This window comes from Orcinus orca, chromosome 8, assembly GCF_937001465.1.
Source record: "Orcinus orca chromosome 8, mOrcOrc1.1, whole genome shotgun sequence".
NCBI lineage: Eukaryota > Metazoa > Chordata > Mammalia > Artiodactyla > Delphinidae > Orcinus > Orcinus orca.
The window spans coordinates 30,800,489-30,817,235 of NC_064566.1; the positions used below are offsets into that span (position 1 = coordinate 30,800,489).

Consider the following 16,747-nt stretch of genomic DNA (forward strand, 5'->3'; position numbering starts at 1 on the left):
CTCTATGCTTTCTGCGTACAGCTGTGGAAGACCCATGACAGGTATTCACTATAGCACATTTGTCAAGAGAATGTTGTTTAGCTTGTGATGGCTCTTGATACATAGGTCCTTAGGGCTTCTTTGCCTGGACATTGCTTAGAAATAGCCTTGAAATAGTGTGTATTTTAACAGCTAAGTTATATTGTTCAATTCCAAATAGAGATAAAATCAGAATCATGTGCTAGAACAGCGTATGCCTATCCCTGGGGGTCGGGGTGAGAAGTGTTTGCCATGGTAGGAATTGCTCCTTCTTCCTCTTGTTTTACCTGATAAGAAGCTTTCTCTAGGGTCAGCTTGTTCACAGGAGTCAGCAAAAGCTGTCCATGGGGAGGAAAAGATGAAAGTTGTGCTCATGGCATGCACAAGCACTTTGGTGACAATGCCACATGAGATAAAGTCAAATGCCTTTCTTTGTTTTCTGATTCCTCATGATTTATGGCTCATAAAAATGTTTACTTGAAAAAACAGAAAGGAAAACAAATGTAGAAAATAATTTGCTTACAAACCAGGCTCTCTCAAAGGAAGTAGAACATGGAGGAAACATAATTTTGCCAAGGAAAATAACTCAGATATTAACAATTGCATTCAGCAAAGACCACTCTAGCTAATCCACTTGATTTCTTCATTTTGGGGGAAAGAATTTACCTTAGGAAGGCAAGCCTTCCTAACAAGTGACAGAATGAGGTCTTATGATCTCAAAATCATCCTGTGCAATGCCTCCCTTTTCTAACTGGGAAATATATGTCATGTTACAGAAAACAACCCCAGAGCCTCCAGTTTAAGACAAAAGATTGGGTCAGTGTTCCGTTGTAGTAGTTGTAGATTGGGAATCATTTCTTTTTTGATGTCAGCATGGCTGTTTCTGCAGAACCAAGGATGTCTCAGGAGTCAGATGTTGGTTTAGTAGTAGCAAAGATACTTACAGGTGCAGGAAGCCACTTCCTGATCTCCCATCAGCGAGTTGCATGAGGACATTCACAGAGATGAGCAGGTGTGTGTCGGGGCGGGGAGGGGGGGGAGAACTAATCAGATTATAAACACATATACTGCCAAAGTTTGCATAATATTGCATAATGCATAATGAGGCAGAATTTTCAGGGCCTAAATTGCAAACTCTAAATGAGTCCTCCCTAGTGGCTGCATTCATTATTTTGGACAATGTTAATATTCTTCAGTATTGAATACATTCCAGGTGACTTACTGTATCTTCTCAGGAAGTCAAGTTTATATTCAGCCACTGGTTCCTAATTTTTGTTTTAACTCTTCTCTTTGTGGGACTAACCGTAACTGAAAGAACTATAGCCGTTCCTGTTCCTTTTTTTTTCAGTGTTTCTTATCAAGTGCTTTTAGAGAAAAACCTTAGAATTTACTATTAAACCAAGTCAGCTTGGCAAAGAGAAGCAGCTCAGCACATGGGCCAGAGCAAGTTGGCTAAAGCGATAACAATGGGGTGTGAAGAGTTTGGGATATAATCATAATTTTTTTGGAGGGTGGATGGTGTAAAATACATATTTTACCATGTCGTGAGACACAGTGATAGGCAGTAGGTTTTCAGGAACTCATAGTCTATGGGAGACTTGGACACGGAAACTGACAATTAATATGGTAGATGCTATAGTTGAAGTACGTTCAGGATACCATGGAGATATCAGATCTTCTGATCCCTTACCTAATGCTCCTTCTACGATGCCAGCTGCTCTTTTATATGCATGAAGTTCCTCAGGTCTGTCCCTCATGCCTCAACTATTTCTTCTGAAGTCAAAGTTGGTTTTATGGGCCCAGCGTGGTTCTGCTGCACCACTCTGCTCTCTAACAAGAGTTGGCTTTATATGAAAGAGCTTTTGTTCAAAGAGGCAATCTATTTGACTTTGTTTTGAATATTGGATTATATGGTTGTTTGCTTTGCCACTCCCATTTGCCCTTTGCATTTACAGTCTCCAGATTGTAATATCTGGTACTAATCAAAAAGGTCTGTGAAAAGAAGGTGATAAATATCATCAATATTACTTATTGGCTACCATGCTAGAAAAGTCATTTGGCTTCCAGTGAAGAGAAAAATTTCCTGGGCAAAATATCATTGTTAACGACATAATAAATCACTATCTCCTCTTTCCAAAGCTTACACCTAAGTAGACTACACCCAGAAACTTAAAAAATATTGAAAACAGCTTTAAGCTTGTTGAGCCCCAAATGAAAGTTATAGGTCCATAGAGTATTAGAGGTAGATGAGAGGTGGAGACTCATCTTGCATTTTCACATTGGCTTTAGGATTTCCCATCCCCATGGGTTCTTATTATTGAATAAAAAGATCATCTAGACTACAGCGGAGGATTCTCCTAGTTCTTGGGCACTGTGATGATCTGGCCAAGGGCAAATTTTTCATTCCTGTGTAGACTGTTAGATGGATTAGCTACGATCTACATGGCCATCTATAGCAATGTGTTGTCTTTATTACAAAGGGTTAAGTCATTAATTGATGAGCCTTTGTTATAATATTTAAAAGAAAAAATTTGTTGTCCTATTGAGAGCAAACCAGCCTGGAGAGATAGTATGGTCTAGACTGCAATATTGTCAAATAGAACAGATGAAGGAAATATTCTCTATCTGTACCATCCAGTATCATAGCTACTAATAACACGTGGCTATCGAGACTTGGCATATGGCTAGTGGAACGAAGGAACTAAATTTTTTCCTTCATTTAATTCAAACTGATTTAAACTTAAACTTAAGTAGCCGCATATCACTGGTACTGTATGAAACAGGACATGAACAGAATAAAGAACATGGAGCTAAAGAGGCCTGGGTTTGAGTCATTGTCTTGCTTCTTACCAGTTTGTTTCCTTATCTTTTCTCTGATCCTCCAGATAAGTACGGTTATAAAATAACCGTACTTATATTTACCTTGCAGGTCATATGTTGACCATGCAATGAGATTATGCAAGGAGCTTGGTACAGTGCCTGGCACATAGTAGACTAATAATAATAATATAATAGTTAATATTTGCTGAATACTTTCTAGGTGTCAGGTACAGTGCCAGGTGCTCTCCATACCTTATTTCTTTTAATGTCCATAATAAATATATGCGATAGATGCTTTCAGTATTCCCATGTTACAGAGAAGGGAACAGAGATCCAAGTCTTTCAGCTAATGATTTGCAGAGCTAGTTAGGCCAATTCAGGTGACTAATTCCAAAGTCTGTAATTTCAACAACTACACAGAAAATAAACATTTAATGCCTTGAAATACTGTTGTTACATGTATTCTTAAGTCCTATGTCTGAATGTCCACGGCTTATTCTATCCCTTACAAAGGAAATCTACTTTCTAGATGAAAAAGAAAGCAGGGCAAGTTACAATTAGGAACACTCTGTCTGGACATGTTCAAGCATGAGTGTTTAAAGATAAACCTTGGCTCCCAGTCAGGATTTTAAATGCAGAAAAGTCTTTATGACTAGGCACAACTCTTTGACAGCATTGCTATTCATTGCTTTTGTGAAATGAACCAAGGCTTAAAAATCAGCTAGCTTCGTTTTTTAAATTTATGCCAGTATATGTCAGTGATCCATGCCAGTCTGGTTTTACTTAAGGCCTTTATCACTTTCCAGAGAGTTTTGGTGACTGTGTAGCAGGGAAATGTAATAAATAGAGATGGAAAAAACACTTTCACAAGATGTAAATATTTTCAAAACTTTTGTATTTTGAGCATTTTGTGGATTCAAGAAGGCTCTGCTAAGGGCACACACTATATACATCTATATATAATTATAGCATTTTTTAATGAACTTTTGTTTCTACATGAGTCATTTTCCCATTAGAGAATAACACACACGCACACACAAACACATGCTCTCAAACACACACGCACATACACACCAGATATTCTTTGTTTTAAAATGACAAAATGAGTTAGATTCTTTGAATAAATTTGTTACTCTTTACATGTGTAAAATTAACCATATTCACACCAAGACTCAGTATGAAACTCAGTATGAGGCTGTTCATATCATATATAGCATAGTCTGTACTATACATAATTTCAAGTTCATAGGAGTTTACAATCAGGGGTTGGTCACAATACCTTTTACGTTCTACAGAGTTTACAGTTTTCCAACTATAGCTCCTATTTTGGTGTGCCTTGGCAGGAGCTTTGAAAAAGTCAGTGACCAAGGGTCACAACCCATCACAGGATCTGTTTCCTAATACGAGCCACTCACAGACTCAGTTATGCCAGTTGTGACTTTCAGAGACAGCGCTATGACTAGCCAGTTTCCAAATTCATCAAAACATCCCCGATATAAAATACTCCAATCTTCCGGGAGAAATAAACTACATCTTCTTAATAAATCCACCAGTAAGATCATTCTATGATTTCTGTACAGAAACTTTGACATTGCAAAAGTTATTTAGAAGCATTTTCCCTGTCTCCCCGCAACTGCAAAACACCACTACTGGGGACCATAAGAAAACATGCTGGCCTAGAGTAAATCATTTGTTAGGTGAATACATTAAAAGAAAATTTAAATTTCACACTTGGGTCTGGAAACATAAACAGTGTGGAAAATGACGGAATATTTAAGGCATGAACCACCCTTTCTAATTTAACTTACGGACTTACTAATAAATGCTTCCTTGAACATGTGCTTCACACATCATAAAATTTATGAACAGGCTACATGCTGGCTTTCAAGACACCATTTGTACAAGGCTTCCTTTTCAGGATTAAGCCTCACATTCCTGGATCCTGAGTTGTATTTCAAAAAAGGAAAAGACACAAAGAAGCTCTTCAGTTAAAGATTCATGAGTACAGCGTGCAGGGTTGCAATGTGTTATTTCAAGAGTTTAGGACCTTCTGTCTACCTGCACGGAACTGTGCTGTTGGCTCTGAAAAAGCTCATCTCATGTGCTGATGAGCAGCTGATTGCTTACTGTCTTTTCCTATAAATATCTTGCAGGGGCCCAGCCATAATCAAAATCTGACCCCCAGATTTTGGGACTTTGATTCTCTTCTCTGCACTAAGGAAATCCTGCCCTCTTTGGAAATTCTTTTACCTCTTGCCTAGTGAACTCGACATGCCTTTCAAGATTCTGGTCACTTGTCCTTTTTTAGATTGAGATCTTCCAGAAGCTGACCTTGAGATGAGGATTTGAATGCAAGCAATTTACTAAGGAGGTCTCCCTGGAGGCACCAATAGGAGGTGGGGAAGTGAGAAAGGGAAGGGGGCCTCTGGAAGGTGTTTTGATGAACGGGTTACTTCTTTTGCAGATGGGGCTCAGCACTGCTGGACCTCATGGCAACACTGTAGACTATACTCAGATACAGAGTTGTCCCACCCAGGGACAAGGAAGCTGAGATGCAGAGGCCACCCACACCTACCCCTTATTGGTTGAGAGCTGCTTCTGGGCATTCACTCCTTGGTCGTTCTGGCCTTCCCTGTGTGTTGGTCAAGCATGCTCCCTCAGGCAGAGAGAACCCTCCAGGAGCTTGGCAATCTCGCAATAGCAAGCTGTTGGCAAGTATGGGAAGAGTGCTGAGGAGGTCTGATGGGGCAGTGACAGCCTCTGCAATGCCCCCCTTCAGGATCTCCAAGACTGGGTTAGATGGCTATCTTCTGTGATTCCCAGCACCAATACACACCTCAGCCCCTGTGCTCACCACCTTAGGCCGAAAGGATCTTTCACTTACTCCACACGTATTTGCTGAAAGTCTGGCTATGCGAAAGAGGTTGCATTGGTGAATAAAAATAGATGTGGGGCTTCCCTGGTGGCGCAGTGGTTGAGAGTCCGCCTGCCGATGCAGGGGACACGGGTTCGTGCCCCGGTCCGGGAGGATCCCACATGCCGCGGAGCGGCTGAGCCCGTGAGCTATGGCCGCTGGGCCTGCGCGTCCGGAGCCTGTGCTCCGCAATGGGAGAGGCCACAGCAGTGAGAGGCCCGCGTACCGCAAAAAAAAAAAAAAAAAAAAAAAAGATAGATGTGATTGTTGCCTTTGGGATGAAAAAGTGAATAAACAACCAAGCAAGCAAATAAATACATAAAAATAAACGTTGTAGTAAGTGCTGTGGGCGTAACGAATGGGGTATATTGACAAATAATCATTGGGAGTGGGATGGAGAACTTATTTGCTTAGACATGGCGGATAAGAAAGCTGTAACTGAAAAGAAGCTTTTTAAGCCACATCCTGAGAGGTGAGAGAAGCCAGTCTCGCAAAGGGCAGGGAAAGTGTCTAAAAAGGAAAGACAGTAGGAAGAGGGGTGATCTCTTAGCTTGTTGGAGGAACTCAAAGTCACTGAAGCTAGGACCCATGAGACAAAGAGGTGGATGTTGCAGATGAAGGGAAAAAGTAAGCAAGTGTGGGTCAGCAGGTCCTTCTCTTTTTCCCTCTGCCACTGGACTGTACGGTCCTTGCAAACTGTAGAGATCCTGTTGCTTATCTTTATTTCCTCACCACTGTTGCCCCCTTACTCTTCCTCCCCCTGGTATATAGCCCAGGGCTTGCACCCAGTAGATTTTCGGAAAACTGCTATGTTCTGTATCCTAAACAAATCTTTGTTTATTTCCTAATGATGACTGGAATCAAGAAGCAACCCCTGAAAAAGTAGTGTTTGAGCACACTTTAGTATTTTAAAAGATGGAGAAATCCATAAAACCTCTCCTCTAGGTGATAATCCCACCAAATTTGAAAAGTCTCCCTGAGAATGTACAAAAGATGCTTCTAAACATGTTTACGTTGCTTGAAAGAAGAGAAACACATTTTTGTTTTGAACTATTAAGTACCCGGTAATATATATATGCTCAGCCCCATATATATAATATATATATGACAAGAGTGACGATTTAGTTGGAAAAAACAAGAACTCATGAAATAATGAAGCAGCACTAAAGGGGAGTGTGTGAAAAACACTTGAAAAAATGAGAGTGAACACTTATTGGGCATTTATAATTCCAGGCACCCTTCTAAGCACTTTACATGGAGTGATGCCTGTAATCCTGACAACAACCCCATAATAGAGGTTCTGTATTATTCCCCCTTTATAGATTAGACAGGCGTCAGGATCATACCTAAGTTAGGCAACGTCACACAGCTAATATATGTCAGGGCTGGGATACCCACATGAAGAGCTAGACTCTGGATATTCTGAAAAAAATTTGTCAAAGGATAACAAGCACCAAAGGATGTTGATAAGGGAGATTATTATCTCAGACTCCATTGGAATCGGCAGGACTAACAGAAAATTCAGTTTTACCCTCTGTCCTTGTTGTGACTACCCCCTCTGACATCTCTCAAAAGGTTATAGAACACCCTCTTGATGGCTTTTAATTCCAGAGCACACATCTCTCTACGGCACAGCCTATCCTGGTTCCAGACGGCTCCAATCAACACTATCTTCTTCCTTATGCAGAGGCACATCTACGTCTGTCACCTTCTTTTAGGCACTAATTCTGTGCTCCAGAATCATGCAGAATATGGCAGTCTTGGAGATGTGTATAAAGACAGGCCCTGAGCTGAGTTTTTCTTTCCAAGGCTAAATAGTCTCTTTCTCTCCCGTATTTTTCATGTTTTATGGCTCCCAAGCCCTGCACTACCCTCTTTGCTCTCCTCTGGGTGATGCTTTCAAGTTTGCTGATGTCCCACAGCAGCCTGGGCGTCTCAGATCAGACATAACACTACAGGCGTGCCGGCACGGTGGGCTCGCTACTACATTTTTATTCAGGCCGCCTAAATCTAATTAACTTTGTTTTGGCAGTCTCAAGTCTGTTGACGCATACTAGTTTTTCGGTCAACCAGAATGTGTACGAATTCCTCCTCAGCCAGGTTTCTGAAGCTAGTTCACTGAGAACATATTAAGCACATATAGAGTTGAGGATGCGGGTCCAATTTGATAGGGACTTTGTGTCAAAATTCATCACTCAAGGTTTGAAGGTGACAGATGTGGATTCAAATCTGAATTCTGATACTTCCATCTACGTGACCTTCAGAAAGTGATGCATTCTCTCAGTTCAATTTCTTCATCTGGAAAATACAGAGTTAAACAACCTGCAGGGTTGTTGGGAAATTTAAATGAGATGATACCTAGAAGGAACTTGACATTGTATACTTAATTAAATCTGCACTTGACCCAGAGCAGCTGAACATGGCTGGAGGAAAACATACCATGATGAGTGATGTTATTGCACATCCATTAATCTATAGTTAACTCTATCTCGTGCTCCCCTCGCTGACTGTTTCTCACGTTCCCTGTCCTCAAACTTCCCACACTTCCTCCTCCTATTCATGCTTAGCTGATAACTTTGCTTCCTATTTCAGTAAAAAATTAGAAGGACTCAGAAGAGACTTCCATACACCCCATCGCCACATCGACCAACCTGCCTGTGTCCAAGTCCTTATGGCCACTTGATGTAATGTAGATAAATTGGTAAATTTCACGATCTCTTTCTCTACCAAAATGTAAACTCCTTACAGATAAAGTCTACCTCTGTTTTGTTCATCAATGCATTCCCAGTACCTAGAACAGCGGCTGGTACATAGCTGACACTCATTAAGTACTTGCTGAATAAATATAATGCATGGAAGATGTTCAATAAATGGTACCTGTTATTAATATTAGCTATTTCGCTGGATTCCAATTGTCTAGTGGGGATGACAGTCAAATACACCGACATTGACCCTTCAGTGCAATAATTGCAGCGACACAAAAAGAGGAGCCGGCACCAATTGCTGCAAGCACAGAGAAGAGGTGGATGACAGAAAGGCATTCAATGAAGCACATGTTCTTCAGTCAAATCTTGGCTCTGTTACTTCCTTGTCTCTTTGATTTTGGACTAGTTACTTACTTTTATCAGCCTTATTTTCCTCATGTGTAAACTGGTTACAGTGATGTTGCCTTTGTAAAGTTGTTGCTAGGATTAAATAGAATAATACACATCAAGCATTGAGCTCTGTGCCTGGCAGATAGCAATGCTTTAAAAATATGAAGAAGGAAGACTGGCAAAGGATAGGGGAAGAGGAAGGGGAGGAAGAGGGCGTATGCTGTTGGTAGTTCAGATGGAGGGTTGGTGGTGGAGGTAGTGAGATGTGGATGGATTCTGGATTGTTTTGGTAATAGGGCTAGTAGATTTTCTTGACACATTGGGTGTGTAGTATAAGGGATAATGAGGAGTCTAGGGTGGTCCTGCTGCCTGAGAGATGGAGTTGCCATCAACTGAGATGGGAAAGACTGTGTGTGAAACAGGATTACCTAAGACCATCTGCTCCCATCAGAGGATTCACCTTTTCTCTGGTTTTCTTCATTTTTTCTTATTGCTCCAAGTAAATCACTTTATAAATCTCCTTTTTGGTTGTCCATCATATATTGTGCTTGACCAATTTATTCTGGGCTAGAAACTTCCATCACGTCTCAGTGAAGTTAGAGTTGAGAGACTCTGCTTCCTCCTTGCATGAGCAATTGTTCTCTTTAGGTACATTTCCTCTATCTTCCTTATTCATATTATCTGTTTTCTATATGGTGATGAGACTGTATTTAGATGGGTCTGGAATTTTTTTCATCCAAGTATCTAGGTTTGTACATGAAATATATCTACTGAGTGCTGGTATTTTCATCTGTAGTGATCCTTGACTAACTAGTAGATAACTCACCACTTTTCCCCAAGTTTGCTGATCATCCCAGCTTCACTAAACGTTTTTACAACACTGATTGGAATTAGGGTCATAGTTGACCAGTGTTTTCATTGCCTTCCTTGGTATTATTTAAAGGAAACTATCTGTCAGGTAGGCAAAAATTTGGCCCAGACCTCAAACCAATGTCTGAATAACTAAAATCCTTTTCGTGGCAATAATTCACCTCTGAGTCACTCACAAGTGTTTAATCGGATTATATCATGATTATTCGTCAAGTAAGGGGAACTCACGCATAAGAGGTGATCATGCCACTGTTGTTTCTCTCTCCTGCCCTTACCTGAATGCTCTTTATTATGCCTCTGCTATGTTCATGGCTCTCTAAGTAGAAGGAGAAGGGGAGGGAAAGGACCTAACAGGGTTTGAGTATCCACAGTGTGGCAGGCAAAGTACTTACATTTTTCCATTTATTCTTCACATCCTGGAGCTGAGAGGCATTGCCTCTTTTACATATGGAAAAAGTGAGAGTCAGATCATTTATGACACTAGGTCAGGTTCACAGAGCAGAAAGTCAAAGCCCCTCTGCTGACTCCAAAGCTGTTCTCCTTTCAAAACACTGTGTTGTTTCACGGGGGGAAGCACTTTCCTAGCAGACCACATTCTTTCACTTCTTCTCCTAACAAATTCTAACAAAATTCTTTTAGAAAAAAATATATGCTTCCATTGTTACATTATAGCTTTGCATTTTAGTGTTACCAGTGAAATTATGTCCATTTCCTGGGCTTGCTTTCTTTCTGGTCTCTAGTTTGTAGTTTGACTTGGGGATAAATATAAATATAAATATAGGGTAGGTTGGTAAAGGGCTTCTTTGGGATGTGAGTTACACCTTGCAGGATGGAAAGGTGAAGTTTGGCCAGACAGAAAGAATAGAATAAGTGATCTGAGAAACTAGGAGTTTGGACAAAAGTAAGAATCCACATGCTTGCTGAGGGGGCACTACATTGTGGGATGATTAGAAAGTCCCAGGGAAGACTTTGGACTTTATTGTGCTGCAGTGAAACACCAGAGCCAGGGGGGAAGAAAGATGATGGTGGGCATCGGGAAGATTACCCTGCAGAGTTGTGCAAGCTGGGAGTGAACACAGAGGATTCAAGTGTGAGATAATAAAAGGCTTCAACTAAGTTGTTGGCAAGAAGGACAACCTATATAACCTTTTCCCCCTAAAACCTTTTGAATGTCAGTCTTCTCTGGGCAAACAGGTGATGTGCATGGAAGCTTAACAGCTAATGGAAAAAAGAGAAAGAATTTTACTAATAGGATTCTACGTTTTTTCGTTTCATATGTTTCATTGAACAGTAAACATATACTGTTCAAGAAGCCTCTCAAGGCTGTTCTCTGTAGTTATTTACAACTGCTTTCAAGGGAAACTTGTGAAGATGAAGTGAGTTAATATGTAAAGTGAGACATTGTTTTTCTCTCAACATGGCGCTACTCAAGGTGATAAGTAGGTACCATCATGCAGTTAAAGATTTAGGGGCATAGACAGGTTAAGTACATTGCTCAAGATCGCAGACCTAGAAAGACCTAAGTTCAAGAGCACTTTTAATTTCAGTGCTACACTGCTCTTTTGATTAAGAGCAAAGTTACAGATTGAGAAATATACGGAATTTTGAGGAAAAGAATAAAGTTAGAGAATTCATTCAATGGAGCAGTGATTAAAAATTATTTACCTAATTTGCTCAGCTAGATATTAGGCAAATACACAGAATGGGTAAATAGCAACATCAAGATTCTTTTTAAAAATCAAATTTTTCCTACAGTGATAGAAAACTTTAAAAAGAAATTAAAAATCAATTTTTTCCATGGGCATATTTGAAAGTTTGGGACTGGAATCTTAAGGAAGAAATTTAAGTAAGATGAAGATATCTACTATCCCAAAACTATAGTTGTTCTGCTGTGTTCTGTCATCTTGAAGAACAAAGTAGAACCAGAAGTGAGAATAATTGTTTATAACTTATGTGTAGGTTTGGTAAGAGTGAAGCTAGCATGTAAAGCAATCCAACTTTACTTCTTGAAATTGCCACACTTTGGAATTTTCTAAATTTATAAATTCTAAATTTGCAGTCCAATTGCCAATGTTATAAAACTTATTCCTGGGCTGCAAGAAGAAGTAAGTCTTGTTTGTGAGAAATGGAAGTTCTTCACTCACTGAAAAAAGCCCACTCTACCCTGTTTGAGAAGAAAAAGGAAGGAAAAAAAATAAATTTACTTTAGTGTAACTCTAGAAAATTACTTTTCCAAGAATAAAATAGTTAGTATATTTTTCTTAATTTTTGATGTGGTAAGTATACTGAAAAGATATGAAAAGGGAATACAACGTAATAATTCTTCCTTAAAATGGATTTGTTTTAGATTCTCAAAAATATCCTCAAACTTTTTCAAGTCTTTTAAAGATATCAGCTTTTGAAGACACCAGCTTTTCAAAATACTATTTCACACTAACATTGGATGGTGACACGATTCTTTGTTTTATGAAGTTGTTGAGTAATAAAAAATGATTTTTTAAAAAGAATATAATGTTTATTACCTAAAAATTTAAAAAAGTAATAGATGTAGTACACAGGCCTTTTTCCCCCAGTATTTCTGTAATGTATCTAGTTGTAAAATAGACATCTTTAATATTCGATTGGACAAAAATTTCGTTCGGGTTTTCCATAACATCTTACGAAAACCCGAACAAACTTTTTGGTCAACCCAATACTTATCTCTGAGTATGTGGTTATGTATTTTCTAATTGGAGGTATGGATGGAGATGAGAAAAGGCAAAAGAAAAAGGATCTGACCTAGAGTTTACAAGTGGAATCAAAAACTAGGCAGATGGCTGTGGGAACAACCCGCAGATTCGGGGCCTCTGCTGGGTACACAGCACTGCAGGGTACTTCCCAGTCTTGGAATCTTGAATCTCCCATCTTGAACTCACCCATGGAGGGATATTAGACCCTTTACATATTACTCCCACGTTTACCAAGTACAATGCAGAAACTGAGTGGGATAAATGATATGTAATTCAGAAAAGAACAAGACACGTTGGAAGACATCACTATGGCACAGAGAAAAAGTGAAGCAAAATATGCATTTGTAAACTCACAAGCATTTAAGATACCTGTATTCGTTTCATCAAAACCCCAAAGACATTTCTCTGAAAGTCAATAGGTTCATTTAACATATGGCAGGCAAAGTAGAATAGAGACTAGCTTCTTAAACTTACGAAGACTTTGAACCATTCTCCCACCTGTGCATCAGACAATGTGAGCCTGGATGACCTCAGGGAAGGAATTTTTATAAGGTCTTTCTTGGGAAGGGAATGTATTTTGGTACATAACATGGTGAATTGATTGCTCTAATGCAACTGATTTAACAGAGCTCTTCTGAAGCCATTCTGACCTGGCAGTTCTGATACAGTTGGAACATTCTAAGGCAGCTTGAAACAAACAAACTCCCAGTCCTTTTTATAATTACCAAGTAATATGTGAAAAAAATGCCCTCACCCATCCCCGACATGCACTGCAGATTCCCACCTCTAGGGGTTTAAGAGAGGGAGAAGGATGGGGCAAAGCTTAGGGACATGGGTGAAATATTACATGGGAGTTAGGCATGTTTATTGTGTACATTACTTGTTAATTTTTTTTAGAAGATAGTGATTTTTTTCTCTTTTGGAAAGTTTCTGTAAAAGTAGCCTGGATACCAAACCAATTCTGTTCTTTGCACTATAACAGAAAGCTTCATCTTCAAGGAAACACATGCCCTCTGTAAGAAAGGGGGAGCTCTGTTTTTTGGGTTGTTTTTGTCACCATGTGCAAGGCACAGAGATGTTAGAGGGACCTTATAGCTCCTTGAGATTTTTCACTCCTCTTGTGGCATATTCCTTTTGAAACAAAGGAGGGAGTCATAGCTATGTACCGAAGGGTTGTAGTCTGATAAAGTACACAGGTGAAGACTTGCTCTGCTAAAGTGGAGCATATTGAAACAAGGGGAAATATCCTTTTCTGACCGTGCAATGTACTCACTCCCTGCACTGCTGAGAAAACTGAGCAGACTGCTTCCATAGAACAAAAGATTTTCTTCAAATTACCACATTTTAAATCTCAATTTGCAATGACAAATACTACTGATGTCAGAGAATAATATACAAACATTTCAGTACCAGTTCAAGGAGATAGATAGGAAAACAAGCATTCATTCTGCCTTTGAGTGTTAATAAGAAGAACAGATATTTAGGTTCATATATATATAAGGTCATGCTATGTATTGATATTTTCCCCCATTTTAGTCTTATCAATTTTATTTTGGGAATTTTGCATCATGAAGTTAGTCACAAAAAATGAGTGTATAATTATGTCAATTTCACATGGAGGTTAAAAAACAATTACGTTAAAAAATCTTCATATTTCCAATGTTTTATTAAAGTCTTCCATTTCATCCACCTATCTGGAAACACTCACATGCAAGGCTTCAACAGTCTGGTTTTAAATTGGTAGAGATTAGAGGGCCAGCAACCTCCTGTCTTCCAGGTCAATGATATGTTTCTCTTGAGTACAAATTCTACCCCCATCCTCTCTGCTACTTCCCTAGTTTAAGTTCTTAATGGCTCTTACAGGACAATTTCTAGGCCATGCTATAGTTACCTTGCTCCCAGGCACTACCCATGCCAATCCATCCAGCACAGATGACCATGCCCAAGACCTTTCTACAACACAGAACTGATCACTTCACCGTCTTTAGTAAGATAAGTACAAACCAAGCACCAAAGGGGTACACTGGAGGGGGAGAGAATGCATCAAGAGAAAAAGGAAGCTAAGAAGACATTCACAACCTTGTAGGCATTTACGAAATTATATGCATTTGGTAAAAATCAGAAAGATACAACTCTGAAAATATAAAATGCATCCTAAAGAAAATAAGTAAAGCAATCTTCTTAAACTTATAAAGACCTTAAACTCATTTCTCTGGAATTTTAGGAAGAGAATCAGCCTGGGAAACTAATGGAAGGAAACATACTTGACCTCTGTGCTGGGCAAACTTCCTTGCCTAAGGGTTTAGGGCTGAGCTTCTTAGTAGGGTACTTAAGCCACTTCCTTCCTTGTTGCCTAACAATTTTAACTTCACCCATATTTTAAACTAATTGCAGTTTCCCGCACCTACCCTGCCCTTTTATGCTCCTCTGATTTTCTACATGCCCTTTTCTCTGTTGAGAATTTCCTTTCCTTCTATCTTTGTCTGACAGATCCTTCAAAACCCAGCTCAAGTATTAGCTCTTATTTGAGTTCCATTTCCTTGTTTCTTCAGAGTCCTTCTACATTCTAATTAACCTTCTATGCACACTTTCATGTACTGAAAATGATGTACTATACTTATTTGTTTCCATGCCTAGTGTCCCCTCCTCGACTGGATAAATCCTCTAGGGCAGAATCCATGTCTTTTTAAAACCTGGTATTTCCTTACAGCTTCCCGCACGAGATAGGTGCGCGATATACGTGCAGTTGACTAGAAATTTATGACGGAATGATCGTTACCATGCCTTCTTTCCAGCTGTGGCTGTCCCATGACAAGAGTTTTTTCTGGCTGATGGTTTTTTCATTTTTGAGTTCAACATCTAGTGCCAAGCAAAGATCAAGGAAAAGTGATCTTCATCTTGACGCCAGATTTTAAAAGTGTTTCCTCACTCTAAGGAAAGAGCAGTAGAGGAAACATTGCCACTGAGGACTAAAAACAAAATTCTTTGACAAATGTAACTGAGTTTGTTTACTTGTTCTGAGTATGAATGTTTGAAAATATGCAATGGCAGGGAAATAAGGTGTCAAATTCTACCGGCAAAAAGCCATAGAAGCAATATTTCAAAAATGGTCCATTAATTTCTTCTTTCACCTACCAATTGCACGGCTTGAGAATATATTTTCAAAATCTGATCTTGTTTTAAACCATTAAAATAGTTTCCGTTGTCTAACTAGCAGCCAGTCCTCCTTATATTATTCATGATTGCAGCCTGTCAGTGTGACTAGTTTTTTCCACTGTGTAACTGAATGTAGTATCATTTCCATCCTGCTACTGCCTGATAGTACTGAGAAATGTAAGCTATAAAACTGAACCCGTCAAGAAATATTAATGGAGGGGGTGGCCATATACTTTTACAATGCTTAAAAGCATAAGCTGTAATAATAAAAAGTTGGCTTTTATTCCCTGAAAATAATCAAAAGAAGAACTCGAAGGAAATTAGAGTAAAATCCAACGGGATTACAAAATTAGGGCAGAGTTAAGGAAAAATATTTTGAGTACCAGAAGAAATCTAAAATAAATAAAAAATAATAATATACTTGTGATATTGCTATTTGACCCAGACAGTTGCCACTCAGTTTTGTAATTGAAGACTCTTTGAAGAATCTAGCAAAGCACTCACTGGGGGGAAGGCAGGAAAAACATCTTTCCCTTGATATCCATCTGGATTCCACCAGCTAGCTGGACTAGATAAAGAGGAAAATGGATTCCTGGTGGTTTAGACAGAAAGCACTAGAGCAAAACATTGTCAGGTGTCAGAATGTTGAGATTAAGAGAATGGAGGAAGCTAGCTCTTGATAAGACTGGACTATGCTCGAACAGGAAGGAGACCACGTCATACCCTATTGATAACCATGGGACAAGGTGAAGCTGTGGGGTTCAAGTTGGCTATTTAGTAACATCTCCACACCCAGTAAACTGCTGTAAGTCTAACATTGAAAACCATGCAGTTACCACACATGTTTGAGAATTTCAGATTCGAAAGGAGTAAGGTAAAATCTCTAATTTGGTGTATGACCCAGAAATCCCAGAAGAGGTGTGTATAAAATCCAACAAGGCTGGTCAGTTGCCCAAAGGGACAGTGGTCCAATATATCTGGTAAACAGCAGAAAAGAATGTTCAGGGAAAGTTGGCTTGTTAGTGTGTTTGTAGAAGTCAAGGTTCTAGTAAATACATATGAATCAGCATGTTTTCAGAATTTGAAAACATGAATTTGTGGGCCTTTGACCCACATCATCTTATGACACAAATCTTCAAAATACA

The 16,747-nt window shown here is 39.3% G+C and overlaps 1 protein-coding gene across 2 annotated transcripts in view; it reads right to left on the reverse strand.

The window, feature by feature from the left end:
• BBOX1 (gamma-butyrobetaine hydroxylase 1) overlaps positions 1 to 16,747 on the reverse strand; it is a 76,259-nt gene that overhangs the window by 50,446 nt on the left and 9,066 nt on the right. The window lies entirely within an intron of this gene.